At 48.8% G+C, this 20137-nt stretch overlaps 1 protein-coding gene across 1 annotated transcript in view; it reads left to right on the top strand.

Moving 5' to 3' along the window:
* The first annotated feature begins 305 nt into the window (after positions 1 to 305).
* The window catches only part of KIAA1671 (KIAA1671 ortholog), a 184199-nt gene continuing 164367 nt past the window's right edge, over positions 306 to 20137 (top strand). Inside the window, exon 1 of the mRNA XM_016124212.2 lies at positions 306 to 345. The gene's annotated coding sequence lies outside the window, so the exon portion shown is untranslated. The remainder of the gene's footprint in view (positions 346 to 20137) is intronic.

Raw genomic sequence — 20137 nt, 5'->3', positions numbered from 1 at the left:
GACCCTGAACAACTTTCCGAGTGGGGCGCCGCGAGATCGGGGCCCTGGGGCTGTAGGAGTGTCGCGTGAGTAGTATGTTCGGCTGACTCGCGACCTCTGACCTACCGGACCCTCCCCTGGACCCACCGCCCGCAGGCCAGCGCAGGTCGGACCCTCAGCGCTCCGCCCCGGGGCCCTCCGCGCAGGCGCCTCTGGCCGCAGTTTCCATAGCGACAGGGCGCTTCCCACCCGAGGCCCCGCCCCCAGCAGGGTAGGCTGCGCGAGGCCGCGGGCGGCAAAGGCAGGTGCCGCGGGCTGCGGGCAGGTGGCGGCGCGGCGCGGGCCGGCTGCGGTGGCGGCTCCTGGGTAGGTTGCGTGGCGGCCGCGGGGGGTGAGGGCTGGCCATTTGTCCCCTGTCCCCGGGCCGCGAAGGGGTTGGGGAAGCGGCGGCCGACGATGGCCGCCAAGTTTCTGTTGGGCTGAGGCCCCGGGAGAAAAGTTGGCAAAGTTGGTCGGGGAAGACGCGTGAACCTAAAGGATCTCCCTGAGCTCCGGGTCTGCGGGGAAGGGGAATCCTGATTTGGGAGCCAGGAGATCTGTCTCCCGAGACTTGGGAGTGGATCCCCGGGAAGATCCCGCACAGGGCAGCCAATGGATCCCGCGCCACCCGGCTTAAGACTTGGGAGTGGATCTCAGGAGGGGATCGTGCGCCGGCGGCCTGGGGTCCCATTCCGTCCTCTGCCTGGGTGGGGGTGACGGTGGACGGTAATTGGAGGCTAAGGGCTAGTTGATCCTTCTCCCCCTACTCTGGTCCGAGCTTTGCGAGTGGATTCCAAGAGATCTGGTGGCGAGGAGCTGGGCGATCGCTGGAGATCCGGGGTACTCAGCCTGGAGGTGCTAGAATCTGGACGTCCGTGCGAGTTGGAGGCCCAGAGGTTGACCCTAGGGAGCGGGGGTGCCAAGCAAGGCGGAGCCCGTAGCGAAGGGATCCTGCGGGTAGCGGGTGCGGTGGAAAGAGCACCTTGCCGGGCCCCCAGGCGCTGGAGCTCACGACGCGCGCCCTCCCCTCCCGGCCTGCGCTCCCCTCTGCATGCCTTTGCAGGGCAGAGGAGCCCTGATGGGATTTGGGCTCAGTCTCCCTTTCTCCCAGGAGGGCGCAGTTGGTCCCCACCCCGCTGGCGGTGCTGCTAGGGGCTACAGGCGGGGCACTTGGCAAGGGAAGCAGCCCATTGACCCCCACCCGAACCTGACATTTCCACACCCTCCTAGGACACACTCGCCTCAAAGCCGAGGCACCGCGCCCTGAAACCCTGCTTTGAGTCCGGTAGCGGAGCGTGTGAGCCCTGTGCGCCTCCCAGGTGGCCAGGGCTTCCTGCAGCAGGATTGAACTTTCTCTAGCCGGGAGCAGCCATTACCTTTTAGTAGGGAAAGGGCTCTCTACCTGTTGCACAAAGAAAGAGTGGTTTTTTCCTGCAGCTTCTCTGTCACCTTGGGCAAAGCACTTAACGTCTCTGAGCTCAGTTCTCCCCTCTGAGTGAAATGGGGTGAGGGTAGGGATCACAGCCCTCCTTCTTCTTTGGCTGACAGGATTAATGGGTATAAGAGGCATGAAATAGTTAGGGGCTCTGTAAATAATAGTGGGCCTGCCTTTGTGGCCTCTCCTGTCCCACATCACATCCCTGCTCTCCCCCAGTATCTGAGGGAAGGCTTTAAAAAGCTTGCTGTCTTTTTAAACTGCAGGATTAGAGAGATGTTTAACTTGGTCTTTCTTCCAAAGGGGTTAATTGCCCCTCTGATCCTCCTTGCAGAGAGAAACTCTAGGGTTTGGCTAATCAGTAACCAGGGCGTTTGGACAAGGCTTCTCCCTTGGCCCAGTTTTCCTTTTGCCAGTCTACCAAGGCCCCTGGACTGACATGCATTCATTTCCAGACACTGGCGTCTCAACTCTGAGGCAGTTCCTGAGGAAGCTGTGCAGGCACTAGCCCTGGTGTTGGTGGTTTTAGGGGGGCTCTTTTTAAAAAGATTTGCATGCTTGACAAGGGTACAATTACCAGAGAAAAGTACCTGGTTTCAGTACGATGTCTGGCACATGTTTCAGATGGGCACATGAGCAGGCTCATTCAGTCACCCCTTAAATGTGTATATTGAACACCTTCGATGTGGCAGACACAACAGAAATTAGTGTAGCCCAGGGCGATATAGGACCTGTCCTGGCATTACATTCTAGCTATGGAGCAATCAGCCTGCCCTTCATGAAGTCCAGTGAGGCAGCTGTGCTGATTCTTGATGTCGAGGATGCAGCCTTCACTCCAGATTCTGACACTGGAGGGGCCTCACTCTCCTTTGAGATTCTGGAGATTGGCTTTTATTCAGGGCTGACTTCGGCAGGAGAATGGAGCAGGCCCTGAGCATTTCTCCCCTCTCAGCATCACCGGAATACATCTCGACCAGCTCAGAAAGAGAGCGCCACAGGAATATTTTAAATGCAAATTCATTATTCATTCATTCAACAAGTATATCAAGACAATATTAAAGAGGAGGCTAGCAGGCACACACATAGGGGAAGGGTAGACTCTTTGTGAAAAAAAGGCAGTTGTCTAGGAGGGGAGAGGTATGATAATGGGAGAAGGGGCTGATGCTTTCTGGCATGGGGAGGCATGGGGAGGCATGGGGAGGCATGGGGCTCAGGGTGTGTTTAGTTTCTTGGAGAGCTTGCAGTGGGAAGAGGTTAGTGCTATGGGCCGCAAAGAGGGAACAGAACAGCCTGGACGTAGGTGGGAACATGGGGTGTTGGCAGGAGATGCTGATGGCGGCCAGGTCAACCCTTCTCAGGGTTTTGGACTTTGTGCCAGGGCTTTGGGGTGGGTGTTGTGGAAGTTTCTCTGTGGGAGGGGGATGGGGTCACATGTGTCTTTTGGGAAGCTTGCCCTGCTCTTGTGGGGAGACGGGATGGGAGCGAGTACTCAAGGAGGCCGAGAGGCCAGGGAGGAGAGACTGCTAGAGAAATCCAGGTGAGAGGTGATGATGGTGAATTGGGCTTGGATAGAGACGTTAGTCAGTGTTATGTTTAGAGACCCACTTAGTTGAACACCCCTTAGAGGCATAACCTTCAGTCTGGAGAAGGAAACCCCCAGGGGAGGTGGCCTGAATATGTGTCAATATTTCATTAGATTCAGTAGATCTTCCTGGGCACCCATTGTCTGCCTTCCCTGGGAATGTCATAAACATCCAGGTCCTCAGGGACTTCACACTTGAACCTTCACCACCTTCCTGTGTGAGTAGTAGTCATTCCCATTCCACAGATATAGGACTCAGTGGTGCAGTGAGGTCTTTATCAGTCAGCAGTGGCAGAGCAGGAATTTGAACTCACTTCTAACTTGCAGCTTGCAAATGTTCGGAGTCAGTGAGGTTGAGTAGAGAAGCCACAAAAGGTAGTGAGGTTGAGTTGGGGAGTAGCAGGGGTAAACCCAGGGAGGCTTCCAGGAGGAGACAGGGATGGAAAAGAGAGAGCCGGCCTGGGAGGCTTGAGGGCAAACCCAGACCCTATCCCTTTCTGGCTGTGGCCTTGGTCATGGTGCTCATTTTTAGACTTGGCTTCCTCATCTGTAAAATGGGGCTCATGATAGGATAGTCCTCTCCCTCAAAGGTTTGTTATGTGATTTCAGTGAGGCAGTGCATGGAAAGCGCCAGGCACAGTGTCTGTGCTCATTAGTGGTGGGTATGATTATTATCTTTATAGTCTGTCGTCAGGAGGTGTTTCAGGAAGGTGGTGCCTCTCCCAACCTGGTGCATGTGTGTGTGTGTGTGTGTGTGTGTGTGTGCATGCATGGTGGTAGTTGTGGGGAGGGGACCACTTGAGCCAAGTCTTAAATCAGGTGGCATGGAGAGGAGACATTCCAGGCAGAAGCAGCATCCCAGGCAGAGGCATTTCTCATTTGGAGAGTCGCGTGCTAATTGGTATACTAAGAACGCAGGGTGTGTTGAATGAATAAAAGTTAGACCCTCTGCAACAAACATTCTCTTTACGCCTCCCTGCTCCTCCCTAAATACATGAACACGAAGGCCTTGGCAGGTTTGAGATAGAGAAGAGGGCAGGAGGATTTATGTCTAGGAGGTCACATTCCTTCTTACACTCACCCATTCAGATTATATGAGTGTGACCCTCGATAAGCCATTTCCCTCTGGGAACCTCAGTTTCTTCATCTGGAAAATAGGAGGATTGGGGAGAATGTGGGTAAAGTGGGTAACATGTCAGAACAGCCACTTTTCACTGAACCTCTTCTATGTGCCAGGCTCTGGGCTAAGCTCTTTTTATATTTATTTATCTTTTTTTTTTTTTTTAATGTTTTATTCTGCACAACAAACCCAGGCGATGCCTGCTTTTGGGATACTTGAATTTGTAACTTATAGAACTGAGGCTTGGAGCCATCCTCCTGCACACTCCCACTACTCAAACTCTCATTTAAAAGGAAGCCAACAAACTTTGAATTAAGGGGTACATGTGTACATATGCTCTCTCCTTCAGGGTGATGAATGTTTTACTGAGCTCTTACCTGGGCAATTCAAAAGGGCCCCTGGACTCTGGAATTCACTCCTCAGGGATCAGGTCAATTGGATGGGTGGAACGGGGAAGGCAAAGTGAGACAAGTATGCAAATGATTATGCATTGACTTCTGGGAAGTAGTTATCGTGGCTACCTTTGTTAATTGCTCAGTTAAGCGACCTTTAAAGTGTTCTATGGCCTTGTTGCCATTAATAATATGAACTACATCCCCAAAGCGTGATCTTTGGACGTGTGCATGACTGAGTCAGAAGTGATACACACACACACACACACACACACACACACACACACACACACGCACACCGATCTATCTAATCTATCATTGTGAAAATAATATGTAATATGTCCCCAAAGCATCTAAATTATGTTCGTGTCCACCTTGGAGCCAGATGGAAGACATCGAATCTTGGTTCTACCACTTATCAGCTGTGCGACTTTCTGCAGGAGGCTTCCCCTCTCTGAGCTCCAGTCTCCTTGTTAGTAAATGGGCATAAAAGGCATCCTACCTCTGAGGGTTACTTTGAGGAGTAAGTGAGAAGGGCCTGGCACAGTCTTCAGGACGTGTGGATCGATGTTGTTAATATTGTTCTTGTCGCCTGAGGTGGTCCTAGTGGGGTTGCTATTGTTGCCTCCTTCCCCTCTAGACTTTACACTCCATGAAAGCAGAAACCGCGTCTCTGTCTTCACCACTGCTATTTCCTCAGTCAATAGGCGTGGAATAAACAAATGAATCAATATATGTACACAGTCTTTTAACAACGGTCATAAAACAGAGTATTTTGCGTGTAAGTTAAAAATAGATTTGGACACTTTCCCACTTCAGAATGTGTTGACTTACCCCACTTATTAAAAAAGCTAAACAATACTCCAAAGCATGAAGGTGTAATTAGTTATTGAACAGATCCCCTGTGACAGACACTGAGTTATTTTTTCTTTTGCTATGACATTCTACACCACAATAAACATCCAGGTTCATGCGTCTTTGCACACTCATTGCGGTCAATTGGAGGATAGATTTCAGGATGCGGAACTTTATCCCAGGTTGGGATAAAGGCTGCTTAGAATGTTGATCTAGCCTGCCCAGTTTCCCTCCAGAGCTGTTGTATCTTTCATACTCCCACCAAGTGTGGGAGTATGCTGTGTGACAGAGAGCCTGTTTGTACATTTCAGAGAGAGGGAACAGTGGACGGCTCTGTCTTATCAATGGCCATGGGATACAGCCTTTGGCGTGACAGTAGGGAAGGTGATAGTTCTTGCAGGCAGCACATTTTGTGGCCCTAGGTTTTTAATCCAACCTGCCAGAGACTATGTCTTAGAAGATACATACCCATGTACATACAAGTCCACCTGCTTTCTTCTGGAAATATGTGGTCCTTGTATTAGGTTCTTCTATGATGACACTGTGTAACAAACATCTCCTGAATCACAGTGGCCTTTAACAGCAAACGTTGGTTTCATGCTCGTGGGTCTGCAGATGGCTCAGCTGATCTTGGCCGGGCTTGGCTGTGGGCTAGACTCCAGGCTTTGGGTTGGGTTCATGTCTTCCCTGTGTATCTTCATCTTGATACCCGGGCTGGCAGGCAGCAGTTGGCCAGGGCATGCTCTTCTGTGGTGGACAGCAGGTAGGAGCCCGCAGTGCCTTTGAACACCTCCGCTTGGAACTAGGAAGTGTCACTTCTGCCCTCATTCTTTCAGCCAAAGCAAGTCACATAGCCAAGCCCGACAGCAATGAGGCAGAGAGGGAGCACGTATGTATTTTCTGAGCAGTAGTACAACCCGACACAGTCAAGTTTTTGATGGGGCAGGACAGGTCCTTGCAGAGAAGGAGGGTCTGCCCAGCAGTGGCAGTGAGAGTCGTGGCTCATGATCGTGTGGGAGACTTCAGGGCAGGTCTGTGGGTAAGGATATCTGGTTGAGGTTTATAACCTGGAACAGGCGGTTTGCCTCTCTGAGCCTCAGTTTCCTCATCTGGAAAGTGGAAATAATACATCCTTTCTGGCAGAGTTACTGTTAAGCTTGAACGGTATTGGATAAGGAAGGAGGTGCTTTGTGCCTGTGATGTGAGGTGTGATGGTGAGGGACAATTGTCTTGATGAAGATTTTTGTTCTGACATGGTTTATAATTCCTTAAACTGTGGTACCTACCTGTAACCAATAAAGTGGGAGAACATGGTGAGGCCAAGGGGAGGCTACAGAGGAAATGGATCTTGGTTCAGATCCCAGCTCTTCCCCTGTGGGTCACGTGACCTTTGGCCAGTCTCATAACTTCTCTCAGCCTTAGTTTGTCCATTTGTAAAATAGACACAGAGTGTTCGTGACCATTAGCCAAAAGGACTTGGAACACTTGAAACACTTGGCACAAAGTAGATGATAAATAAATGATGCCTGTGACTGTGGAGCTCAGGGGGTCCTGATTAAGGTAGAATGAGGAATTCTGAAAAATTTGATATTGGCTCTACAGAATTGGTTGCAGAATTAGATATACCCAAGATCCCTTGGGAATATTACAGGGAATCTGGATCCAGACTCCCTGGGTTCGAATTTGAGCTCTACCACTTTCCAGCTGTGTGACCTTGGGCCAAGCAGTTAACCTCTCTGCGCCTTAGTTTCCTCATCTATAAAAAGGGAGTAATAATCGTTTCTGCACATTAAATGAGTTAATACGTAGTTCCCGCTAATGAATGGACATGTATTAGCTATTAGTGTCATTAGTACTGGTTATTATTATTAGTCTGTAAAGGTCCACGGAAGTTGCTTCTGGTCCTGGGAGCCACCAAGGCCTTGGGGAAAGGAACGATGAGGAAGGTGCTTTCAGAGCAGGTGCTTTTCCCCTTCTGCCATAGCTGGAGGGCCTCTGTTAATGGGTCACTGTTTACCTGCTCCTCTCCCCAGGGCAAGCCTTTCTAGATAGGGAGGGACAAAGGGCCTCATCTCACCACTCAGCACTCTTGAACATGAAGCAGCCCCAGTCCAGCCAAGGAAAAGTCCCGGAAGCTCTACATTTAAGGAATGTTCACATTGCCACAGCGGGGTCCAGGGAACCCATGCTTAAAAACTCTGCTGGAAACCACCTGGGCAAGGTGCAGGGTTAAAGGTCACTCACTCATTCCTTCTTTCATTCATTTGAGAAAATTTAATTTACATCAGTCACATGGCAAGTCCTGTACTTGTTATGAGCAAAATGGGATTCTATAGGAAGTCAGGGGGTGGGTTTTGAAAGGAAGCTGGCTGGGAAGGTCAAGAGTCTAGGGTGGCACAGGCATGGGATTCCTGTGTGAGCTTGGGCATGTCGCCTCACCTCTCTGAGCATGTTCTCATCTGTGAAGTGAGTCTCAGATGGGCCAAGGTATCCTTGGAGTGAGAGAGGACAGCCTTTGACCTGTGTGGGGCCGGCGACTCCTGCCCTGGTCCCCTGTGCCTTCAGAAGGTTGAGGGAGATGACCGAGGCTGCCCTTCCTCCGTCTGCTGAGAACACGAAGTATTCTTCATTATAAAATAAAAATAATAAGTAGGAAGTATTCATTCTGTTCTAGGTATTGAGCCCATCGTCGTTTTACTTGGTTCTCATGTCCCCATTTTACAGATGAGAAAACCAAGGCCCAGGGAGGGAGTCACATGCCCACAGCCACTACAGGGAAGAGGGGCGGGGGGGAATGTGGATCCTTGCAGCCTGACTGTAGCCTCTGTGCTCTGGTGGTAAAACGGGGCAGAGCTGGACAATCTTAGTATACCATCCCCTTGCCGCCATGTCATTGCTGTGTGACTTTGGGCCAGTGACTTTGCCTTTCTGAGCCTCAGTCCTCATCTGTGGAAGGAAAATGCTGATTTTCCCTGTGGGGTCGTTGTGGGATTAGGTGAGATAACTGCATGTAAAACCCCCTGTATATAGCAGGCAGTTTAAAAACGGGAGCCCTTTCTTGTATAAAGATCAGCTTAGGATTAAAAAAAATATATATATATGTGTAAGTTATGCCAAGGAATTGCTCTATAAATCACAATATAAATCTTTCTTGTTTGTAGTACTAGCAGAAATAGGGGCAGTGATAAAAAAAAATAATTAGCATTGATAGACTGCTTTTTATATTCTAGTTCCTCTCACATGTGGGTTTGTGCATTATTTTGTCAAATCCTTTATCAAATCCTTTCTTTATTTTATAAAGAAAGGTAGTAGTATTGTTTGCACTCGCCAGATGAGGAAACTTTCTTGGAGAACTGAACCGCCTTGCTCAGCTTACCGGGTTGTGGCGGGCAGGGAGCCCTGGAACTCATTTGCATGAGTTCTACCTGTCAGAGTCACAGCTGTATTTTCAGAGGCCCCAGATGAGGACTGCAGCTCCCAGCCAACTTTGTGTTGATATTTCTTTTTGTTTTGTTTCCTCAGTGACGAAAGCCCTTTCTGGGGACCGTCCTGTTTACTGGTGGTGTGGTGAGGCCCTGCCAGGGGAAGGAAATGTGGGGTGTATGGAGCCTTCTGGCAGAAGGGGAGGCCAGCGGGTCCGTTGAGTACACTGAGGTCACTCTGTGAACTCACTCTGCCTCACATGCCGGGACATGAAGCCTGCTCCCTGGTGGGCACTCTGCCTGTTGAGCCCTGCCCAGTGCCCTGGGCTGGGCTAGGGAGTGACTTGACTGGGAAACGCCCAGGCCTGGGTTGCTGGCCAAGTTTATCTCTCCCTTTCATTTTAGGCCCTAGCACTGGAGACGTCATGTTTTTGTTTCTAGGATCGATTACCTACATGTCAGGGACTGTGATTGGCACATGAAGGGGTCCCAGGCCACAGGAGAGAACGCAGAGTATATCAGAATAAGTTCTGGGCCAGAAGTCACAACTCCTGAGTGCTAGTACCTGCTTCTCTGCTGTGCGTCCTTGGGTAAGCCCCTTCACCTCTCTGGCCCTTTTCACAGGGAGCGGAAGAAGATGAGTAGATCCCAGAGCCTCTTATTCTTGCTACACCTTCTGGGAAGAATCAGAATCAGCCCTTTCAATGACAGGGTCTAGAAAACCACCATTTGCCAAGGGCCTACTGTGCGCCAAGCCCTTTGAGGTATTGCATATACATCTTCTCATCAGTCCTCAGAATTACTCAGACAGTTGGTATTACTAAGCCCCTTGACAGACAAGCAAACTGAGAAAGGAACAGAAAGTCCTCATGTCACTCAGCTTGAGTTAAGAAATGGCAGAGGCTGGATTTGAATTCAGGTCTGCCTCCTGCAACCCTAAACCTCCCTATTAATAACTCGATGCAGTCGGTTCCCTTCTCGCCAACTTGCCCTGAAATTCTCTCTCTTCTTGGAACTCCCAGTGCAGTGTGTCCTGTTGTCTCCAGTTAATTGATCATCTTCATTTTTGTTATTTATTAAGCACCTAGTGTGTATAGGGCCTAAGCCAAACCCCAAGTCTCAAAGCTGCCTGTGCCACAGCTCCTGCCCTCAGGCGAGAGATGAGGGGTAAGAGCAGCGTGTCAGGACGGTGATGGTAGGGGACTCCGGGGTGGGGCCCCTCTTCTCCTGGTCCCGCCTTCTGTCAGCCTGGGAGCAAACCGTTTCCCTGACTCACTCAGAACTTGCATGAGACAGAACCTTTCACAAACATTAGACCCCCTTTTTCTTGGGGAGGTGCGATGTGCCTGATTACTGTAGGATTTAACTACAGAAAGGATGAGATAATGCTTCCAAGTGTGGGCTCTGTCCAGATACCCAATCACAGCCCCTTGCCTTGCCTTCTTTTAGTTCATTAAAAGGACGCTGGGGTTTGGAGGCAGCAAAAAGCTTTTGGTGGAATTTCTGGAATGCCCAGCATGCTGGCTGACCCAGCAGAGCAAGTGTGAGCCATCTGCCCTGGCTTTAGTTGGGGTCAGCTGTGTGTCCTCAGGGGCTCTCTGGGTGTTACCCAGTTCCTGTTCTGAGTTCTGAGTCACGCCTGGGGAAGGTGGCTCTTCCATGGACCGCGGTAGCTTTCCACCACTGACGACTCGTCCTGGGCTTGGAGCTGCGAAGCCCTCCGAGGCAGTCGTGTTTTCTCACCATCTCTGTTTTCTCACCAGCCATGGGAGCGGTTTTTCCTTCCCTTGGTGTCCACACCTGTGGCGTGGGGGTGCCGATGCCTGCCTCTCCGCCTAGCCAGGAGCCCTCGGTGAAGTCACATGGATGAATGTTGGGGTGAATGGCGTGTAGACATCCCTGTTGTTCTGTTGGGGTGGGTGGTGATGTTGGGGAAGGCCTCCGCTGTGTGCATGCATCTCTCTGGAGTACTGCAAGGGTCTCATACCTAATTGTTTACACTTGGCAGGCCCTTCTGCCTTGCTCCACGGTCACCTCCTCACCTGGTGCATGGTGGTATGAGATAACTATTTGTTAAGTGAATTAATGGATGGCTTATTGAATTTCCTGCATTAATTATTTTTATTCTCTTTTTACCCTTATTGCAGTACATTTACATTATAATACATTTTTATTGTTGAACAATTAGAAATACAGGTAAACAAAAAAGAGGAGATAAAACTTATGTTCTCACCTTCTAAAGATAACCAGTGCTAATATTTCAGGGTATGACATTTAGACTTGTCAATCACATCATGCATATGATTGAGAGATGTCAGTACTGCATCTAGGGGATTAGAGTGTGGGCTTTAGTCTCTGGTTGCTTAGATTCAGATCTTGGCTCTGTAACCCTCTAGATATGTGTGACCGTGGACAAGTCACTTCCTTTCCTCTGAGCCTCAACTTCTCCTCTGTGAAATGAGGTTGCTGTGAGGGTTAAATGACTTAACATCCGTGAAGTGCTGAGAGGTGCCTAGCACACAGCAGATGCTTAATTCTTACTAGGATTTTTAATGTATGTGTATTACTTCTTGTTTTGAGCGATGAGCTCCTTTCTAGGAATGATGTAATCTACAACCAGTGGATTTGGACGTTAGGTCTGGAGGACTCCCAGACTGCCTCCTCCCAGCAGAGGTAGGGGCTGCTCAGGTTGGGGTTGGTCAGGTAGTTGGGCCGCCACCAAGCACCTTGAGTGCTCATAAGCCAGTTCTGATCTTTATCGCTCAGGGATGCTTCCTGTTCCCGCTGAGGCTGGGCATTGTCCAAGTTAAAGCCGCTGGACTGTCCCAGTGAGCTGGAGGTGGCTCCTTTAAGATGAGCTCACTGGGAACCCTTTTTCTTTCTCCCCTGGCTATAGCAGTGGCTTCAGGAGGATGGGCTCAGTCACACCTGAGAAGAGGGATGGGGTCAGCCAGCCAGCTCTAAGAAGGTCTGTAAACTAGAAAGTTGCCTGGACACCAGCAGGGACCTAGAGGGCCAGGGAGAGGAAAAGGTTAATGGAGCTTGGTTTTCAAAGTGAGTTTGAGGTTGGTGACAGCCATGGGAGGAAGTGATGCTGCCCTTTCCTAGCTCTGTGACCATGGATAAGTTACATAACATCATCCACCCTCAGTTTTCTTGTCTATAAAATGGAGCTAATAGCAGGTTTCACCTTACAAGGTTGTGCCACAATGCAAAAAGGCTCTGGCCCCACCAGACAGTTAGTGCCTCCTCCTCCTCCGTCACATAACAGTAACACTCACCGAGCAGACCTTATGCCAAGTACTTGCTGTGCATCCTCTCACTAAACCCTTGTGATAAATTGTGATTGCTATTCCTAATGATCCTGTCTTGCTTTCTGATTCCGCATTGCTAGTATGTTTAATGATGACCTCACACTTGAGTGTGCAGTGAAACACCCAGCACACAGTAGGAGATCAAGGAAAGGCAGCCGCAATAGTTTGCTTGTGTTATTTTCGCTGGTGATGCACAGGGCCGTTTGTGCGAGAGGCAGCTCTCTCGCCAGTCCCACGCCTGTTATGTGGAGCGTTTGCCCCTGTGAGTCTTCTTTTGGAGTTGACCTTGAAAACCACTGCTCGTCCGTGATGTCTCAGTGCGATGCCAGGTTACCCCTGATTTGGGGTCCGCCAGGCCCTATTCATCCATTTCAGTTGCTCTGAAGGATGCCCACCAAATCTTGGGGTTACCCCTAGGGTCCTCTAGATTGAATGTTGTATCCACAGCTCAGTACATTCCAGATGTCTCTCCCAAATTTGGGGGCAACTAATCTGGCTGATGTTGGGTGTTGTATCCAGAAACTGTATTTTGGGGGCATGGATCATGGAGGAAGGGGTTTGGCTTGTAGGCAGAGATTTAGGAGGGTGATTGGGCTTCTCATGTGCCACTGGCTTAGACTGTGGCCTGGGGACCTCCTTGACCAGGCTGGACTTTTCACAGGCTACTGTTTCTTGAAGGGTTTCTTTAATAGTTTTTCCAAAGGAGGAATGATCCTGGGGAATCTCAACTTTCAGAGTGTGTCTAGAATGGGGCGGGGAGTAGGGTAGGTGGCTGGAACAGGCCGCACCCCAGCCAGTCACTGGGTTCTCCTATTTGAAATCCAAGATCATTCTAGAGAGAGAGAGGTGCCAAGTTCAAAGGCCCTGAGGCAGGAGCAAGCTGGGAGGGCTGGAAGGATGGAAGGGGTTGAGGGAACAAGAGGAAGGTTCAGGACTGTTTTGGGTGTCATAGGTGACGTGGAGTTTCTGGTCACTGCAGCAGCTCTTGGCGACAGGATCTGGTTTGGGTTTTTTAAAAAAGCCTTCCAGCTGCTGAGCAGAGTTTGGAGTTGAGGTTGGGCAGGAAAGTAGTGAGGACCCTGCAGTCGTAAAGGCGGAGAGCGTGGTGGCAGGGGATGAGGACCCTCCCCTGTCGCACTCCTGGCCCTTAGTACATACCCCAAATCATAATCATGTAATCATTTATTTCTCTAATATTTCTCTTTTATGAGACTATGAGCTCCAGGAGGGCAGGAACTTTGTCCTGTTCACTGTTGTGTCCCCAGTAGAGTGCCTGGCATATTGTAGGCATGCTCAATAAATAATTGTCCAATCAATGGCCAGTGAGGCCTGAAGAAAATCTGGGTGAAAATGATGAGAATGGATAATAGTGGAGACACATAGTCATGGGAGCAAGCATGTGTTGAGTGTGCTGTGCCAGACTCCTGCCTGGCCCTCCAGCCCACCCGCTGCCCACCCGCTGCCCACCTGCACCTCCTTTGCTGGGCCGTATTGTGGGCGTTTGTCACCTGGCAGGTCCTCAGCAAATCCCTGGCTAGTTTTCACGTACTCACTTTCAGCAAAGGACTTATCAGCTGGACTTGGGTCTGGGTAGGGCAGGTCTGGGTGAGGCCTCTCCACCTGCAGGAGGTGGGAATTCTGTGCAATTGAAGACCGAGGTTCAGATTTCAAGCCCTGCTTTTCTCAAGTCTGTGACCTTGGGCAGGTCCCATCCCCTCCATGAGCTTCAGTTTGTGTGCAAAGTGATAATGTTGACAAGTAGAAATGTTACCATTCATCTACCTTTTAGGATGTGCCAGATACTATGCTAACTCATTGTGTGACTTCTTGAGGCAGGAACTCTTCTTGCTCCCATTTTCCAGATGAGGAAACTGAGGTCCAGAGAGGTGAAGTCAGTAACTCATGGTGACTTAGGATATGGGATCTTAATCCGCTTAGAGCCTGTGCTTTGAGGATCCAACACATCAATCTGGTGTTTCCCAGACTCCAGTCGTTCTTGTATCATCTTGAAAATTTTTCATATTTATGTACCACCAGGACTGTTAATTTAGTTAACCTTTTTATTGAACTTGATTCACTTTTTAAAAAAAACAACAACAGCTTTATTGAGATATAATTTACATACCATACATGTTATGCATTTAAAGTGTACAATTCAAACTACAGTTAAAAATAGAACTACCATTTGATCCAGGAATTCCACTTCTGAGTATTTACTCAAAGAAAATGAAAACACTAATTTGAGAAAGTATGTCCATCCCCGTGTTCATCGCAGCATTGTTTAAAATAGCCAAAATATGGAAACAACCTAACTGTCCATTGATAGATGAATGGAATGTTATTCAGCCATAAAAAATGAAATATGCCATTTGTGACAACATGGATGGATCTTGAGGCCATTATGATAAATGGAATAAGTCAGGGAAAGACAAATACCATATGATCTCACTTATATGTAGAATCTTAAAAACAAAAAACCGAAAAACCAACAAAAAACCAAGCTCATAAATTCAGAGAATGGGTTGGTGGTTGCAAGAAGTGGGGAGTAGGTGGTGGAATAAATGGGTGAAGGGGGTCAAAAGATAGAAATTTCCGGTTATAAAATCATTAGGTCTTGGGGATGTAATGTATACAGCATGTGACGATGGTTGATAATACTCCAATACATTTGAAAGTAGCTAAGACAGTAAACCTTAAAAGTTCTTACTGCAAGAAAATTTTTTCTGTAACTTTAAGGTGATGAATGTTAACTAGACTTATTGTAGTGATCATTTTGCACATATACAAATATTAAATCATTACATTGAACACATGAAACTAATATAACGTTATATGTCTGTTACATATCACTAAAAAAATCTTTTTTAAATTGTGTATATAATTCATCGTTTTTTAGCATATTCTCAGAGTTCTGCAATCTATACTGTGAACAGTTGTAGAATAATTTTTATGATCACAAAAAGAAATTCTGTACCGTCAGCAGTCATTCCCCATTTCCCTGCAATTACACCAGCCCTAGGAAACCACTAATTTACTCTCTGTCTCTATGGATTTGGCTATTCTGGGCACTTCATGTAAATGGAATCATACAATATGTGGTCTTTTGTGACTAACTACTTTCACTTAGCATAACGTTTTCAAGGTTCACCCATGTCGAATATGTATCAGGACTTCGTTCCTGTTTATGGCTGAATAATATTCCATTATATGGAAAGACTACATTTTGACTCATTTTAAAAAACTTAACATCTTGCAAGGTGTTCGATGGACGAGTTTTATATTTGATCTGATACACAGGAAATGCATCACCTAAAATACAGCATATTTATCTGCGTATCACCATGGTTCATGCACTCTCCGTGCTCTGATATATTGGGAACCTTACTTTATAAACTAATGGATCACCCACAGGTGAGCTGTTGTTGCATGGTTGTTCTGTTTGGGGGTATGCATTTTACATTTTGTCCCGAGAATGAGAAACACATTTCTCTGCTGGGACAGAGCGGGAGATTTCTCGGTTTGGCTCCCGCTGCCTCTTCAGAGCATTCATTTTACCACAGCATTGCGTCGTGACCAGCCTTTATTGGCCTCCTGCTGGGCGCTGCCGTATCCATCCCCCTCTCGGGTCCAGACATATGAAAGTGCTGTCTGTGTAGATCAGCAGTGGTGGCATATTATAAATCCATCTGGTATAACCTCGGGATGATTCTACTGGGTAGGAAGCATCGATCCCTCTTTCCAGATGAGAAAACCGAGCCTCAGAAAGGGAGGCGAATCAGGAAACGCAGCCAGGACGGGCAGATCTGGGATCCGGAGTCCTCACGCATTTCATCTGGCCACCCTTGACTCTTGGCTTGGCGATGGCGCTACACTCACCAGCAGAGGTTGGGAGCTCTGTCCGGATCATCTGTCAGCAGCGAGGATGCTTTTCACCGCACCATCCACACTCCCCTGGCGTCACAGTGGGCTCTCTGCGTGGCCCGCCCTGTGGCGAGTGGCCAGCATTGGTGAGAGAGCTGGCTGGGGCTTTGAGCGAGTTCACTAATCCCTGGTCTCTAGGGTCCTCAACAGCCTCGTCCTCTCTCTCGCCGACCTAAGACAGCGACTCGATGCTTTTGGCCCTGCTGCAGTTGCAGACACTGTGCCAGGTGCATGCCCCCGGGGGAAGATTGCTTCACATTCTGCAGCTCCCGGTCTGTGGAGCAGGACTACAGAATCCCTAGGGGGCGGGCATTGGATCGCAGCCCTAACAAGACTGTCTGGATTTTTGTGCCTTTCCTTTGGAATCTTTCCTTTCCAAGGAAGAGGACAAAAGGCTTGAAGAGGATGAGAGTTGCATTCAAGGTCACGCAGCCAGTGGGCGCCGAGCGGACGCAAGATGTCAGGATTTCCGCTTTCCAATTCCAGCTCCTTCCCACATGACACCTCTTTATGCCCTGTTGTTGGAGGTACCTGTCCTTGCTGAGCCCCGCCCCCCAGCAAATGTGAGCTGGCTCAGGGGCGCTGGAGCTCCCTAGCTGTCTAGGTGCGGCTTGCACACCCTCTGGCCACTGCCAGGCTTGGGCACTCCCAGGGGTGACACAGAGAGACCAAAGGGCAGGTCGTGACATGAAGATGCTCCAGCACCCTGTGCCCCAGCAGGTGGAGGAACGGGTTTGGGCTCTTTCCCTGCCTGGTCCCAAATGTCAGGGCCCACTCCCTGCTCAGCCCATGGGCCACCTACCTCTGGCCCTGCCTGAATCTGCTGGGCTTTGTAGGAGAAATGCCACCTTGGCCTTCCCTGCCCCGGGTGGACAAATCCTTACGCGGATCCTGCCATTGAGAAGTGGGGAAGGCAGAAACAGGACAACTGGACTCTCTTGAGTCACAGCCCAGTGAGGGTGACCAGGGCCTCACAGAGAGACAGACCTGAGTTCCGATCTTGCCTCTGGACAGGTCATGTCACCTCCGTACTTTAGCTTCCTTATCTGCAAAATGGCTGTCATAATGGACTGTTTAGGATTGGGCATGGAGTACGTGCTCCATAAATGGCCATGTTATGGGGGGAGGATATAGCTGAGAGGTAAGCTGGGGTTCGAATTGTTGGCTTTGCTACTTGCTGCTTGTGCGATGCTGGGCAAGTTCAGTCCCCAGCCTCAGTTTCCCTGTCTGTGCAATGGAAGTGAGAGTGGAACCACCACACAGCTGGCTGCTGTGAGGACTAACTGGAATACTGAAGTTCTTATTAGCTTGGTGCTGGGCATGTCTGTGGCAGCTCTTATTATGATCACTATTAATGTAATAATAATATTCGCATAGTGTCAGCACCAGATGCTTCCAGGTATGTTTATTGGGTAACCTCACAACATTGGGGATGGTTTTCTTTCAAAACTGGGAAACTGGCAGGGCAATGGAGACAGGGGGATGAACAATGTGACCCTTTTGGGGCCTTCCTGTCCAGGGATCTTGGATAAAATGTTTGGCCCAAGGCCAGGAACTCTGTGTTCTGCCCCTCCGGGCACTTAATAAATGGGACTGGTGGCCTGGGTAAGGCTAGTGGACAGATGGTAAGTGAGTTCCACCCCCAACTTCCTCCTGAGGAGCAGTTCCCAGGTTCCGCCTTACAGAGCCTGGGGTCAGGAGCAGAAAGGCCTGAATGTGCCTGAGACCCTTTGATCCTGTGGCCACCTGGGGCCATCTGCTTTCCATCACCCCACCTTTGGAATTCTGGTGGGGCCTGAGGGTCTTGATGTGCTGATGGTTGAGGCTTGGACTGGCTTCTCACCCCTCGGAGGTGGGGGAGAAGCGGGGGTTGCTGAAGCCCAGAGAGGGCAGGGTCTTGGCCTGCATCAACCAGGGCAGAGGATCCTGGCCCTGTCTCTGGCCCTGGGCAGGGACATCTAATTTATCGCTGAATTGGCCTCTGTCCTCACTGCAGGGAAGCCTTTATTCCTTACTCATAAGTGGCACCTGGTATTAAACAAATCAAAAGGCCAAAACCCATCCCGGCGGGCCCACATATTCTTTATAAAACCTCAGCACCCCAGCAGGCTATGAAAGAGGGTTGTGATAATAACCACTACAATAATGTCAGTGTTGCCATCTCAAACGCATGTAAACCGGGCGCTCTGCTAAGCACTTACTACATCCTTTTAACTCACTGCATCCTCCCAGTGGCCCCATGAGGGGGATATTATTAATTTTATACCCATTTTGCAGATGAGGAAACCGAGGTACAGAGAAACAAAATAGCTTGCCCAAGGCCACCTAGCTACCACATGGTAGAACTGGGATTTGAACCCAGGCAGTTGGGTCTAAGCCCATGCCCTCGTACTGGCTTTAAACTAAAAATTATTTATTTTTAAATTGTGAAATATGCACAACATACTTTACCATCTTAACTATGTTTAAGTGTAAAAGTGGCATCGAGTACATTCACATTATTGGGCTACCATCACCGCCATCCATCTCCAGAAATTGTTCATCTTGCAAAGCTAAAACTCTGCACCCGTTACACACTAGCTCCCCGTTCTGCCTCCCCTAGCCCTTGACAACTCCCATTCTGCTTTCTGTCTCTATGAATCTGACTGCTTTACAGACCTCATATAAGTGGGCTCATATAGTATTTGTCTTTTTGTGACTGGCTTATTTCACTTAGCATGTCCTCAGAGTTCATCCATGTTGTAGCATGTGTCAGAATTTTCTTGCTTTGTAAGGCTCAATAATATTCCACTGTATGCATATTGCACATTTTATTTATTTGCCTTTCAATGACACTTGGGTTGCTCTCACGTTTTTAGCTATTGTAATGCTGCTATGAACATGGTATAAATATCTCTTCGATACCCTCCTTTCAGTTCTTTTGGGTATATACCCAAAACTAGAATTGCTGGATGATATGATAATCCTGTTTTTAATTATTTGGGGAACTGCCATACTGTTTTCCACATCGGCCACCCCCTTTTCCATTCCCATTAGCAATGCACAAGGCCTCCAGTTTCTCTACATACCCACCAACACTTGTTATTATTTGTTTTTTCATAACAGCCATCCTAATAGGTATGGCTGGCGCCTAATTTTTGTGAGAGATTCTTGGGATCTGTATTTGTTGGGCCTCGATTCCTGTTAGAACATGTGTTGCATCATGATATGTTTTCTGGAACCATCTTGGCCTCTCCCACCCAGCCATGAACTTTCTTGGGATGTACCCTAGGATGCCACAGAGGGCTGGCCTGGGTTAGATGCTGAGGAGATACTGAAGAACCACTTCTCACTGACCTAGGGCACGCCCTGGCACATGTCTTTTTTGGGAGCAACACTGAAGCCTGATGTGATTCTTCCAGGATGCTCTCTAGACACCACAGACCCAGCTGCCTGCTCACTGGGGAAGAAACAGCAACTCGGTACCTGGGCACTGGCTACTCAGACGGGACCCCCTTGGAGCTTTCAAATAATGCAGGTGCTGGGCGCACCATCAGGAGGCTCAGATTCAGTGGGTGGGTCTGGGGTAGGGCCTGAGCATCTGTATTAAAAAAGAAATCTCCTCAGGTGATTCTGTCCATGTAATATATTATTCAATTCAGGCTAAAGCTGAGGAATTTATCACAGAACTACCCGAGGGGTATGGTGTATGTCTGCCTCTGCTAAAGTGAGTGAGTGAATGAATGAGTGGGTGAGTAGACGAATGAATGAACGAATACAGAGTTCCCCAAGCACTGCCATTCACACATCAACTTTCTGATTTTTGCCATGTCTGTATACCTCCAATATTACCTAATATTTTAATACAAATCTGTGTATCATTACTGTACATTAAAATAAAACAAACAAACAAACAAAAACACAGCATCTCTGGCCATAAACAGAAATTTACTTTAAAAATACAAACCAGGAAAGTGAAACGGTATCATCAGGTTCCAACTAAATGAATGGTGCCATCTCTTCCGGCTTTGAGCCTGAGGCCTTGCTCTCACTTTGTTAAAAAGGGATGATTAGCAAGTGTTATGGAAGTGTTAAGGAC

The sequence above is a fragment of the Rousettus aegyptiacus genome, unplaced genomic scaffold, assembly GCF_014176215.1.
Source record: "Rousettus aegyptiacus isolate mRouAeg1 unplaced genomic scaffold, mRouAeg1.p scaffold_m13_p_5, whole genome shotgun sequence".
NCBI classification, from domain to species: domain Eukaryota; kingdom Metazoa; phylum Chordata; class Mammalia; order Chiroptera; family Pteropodidae; genus Rousettus; species Rousettus aegyptiacus.
This window is presented reverse-complemented; position numbering and strand designations above follow the sequence as displayed.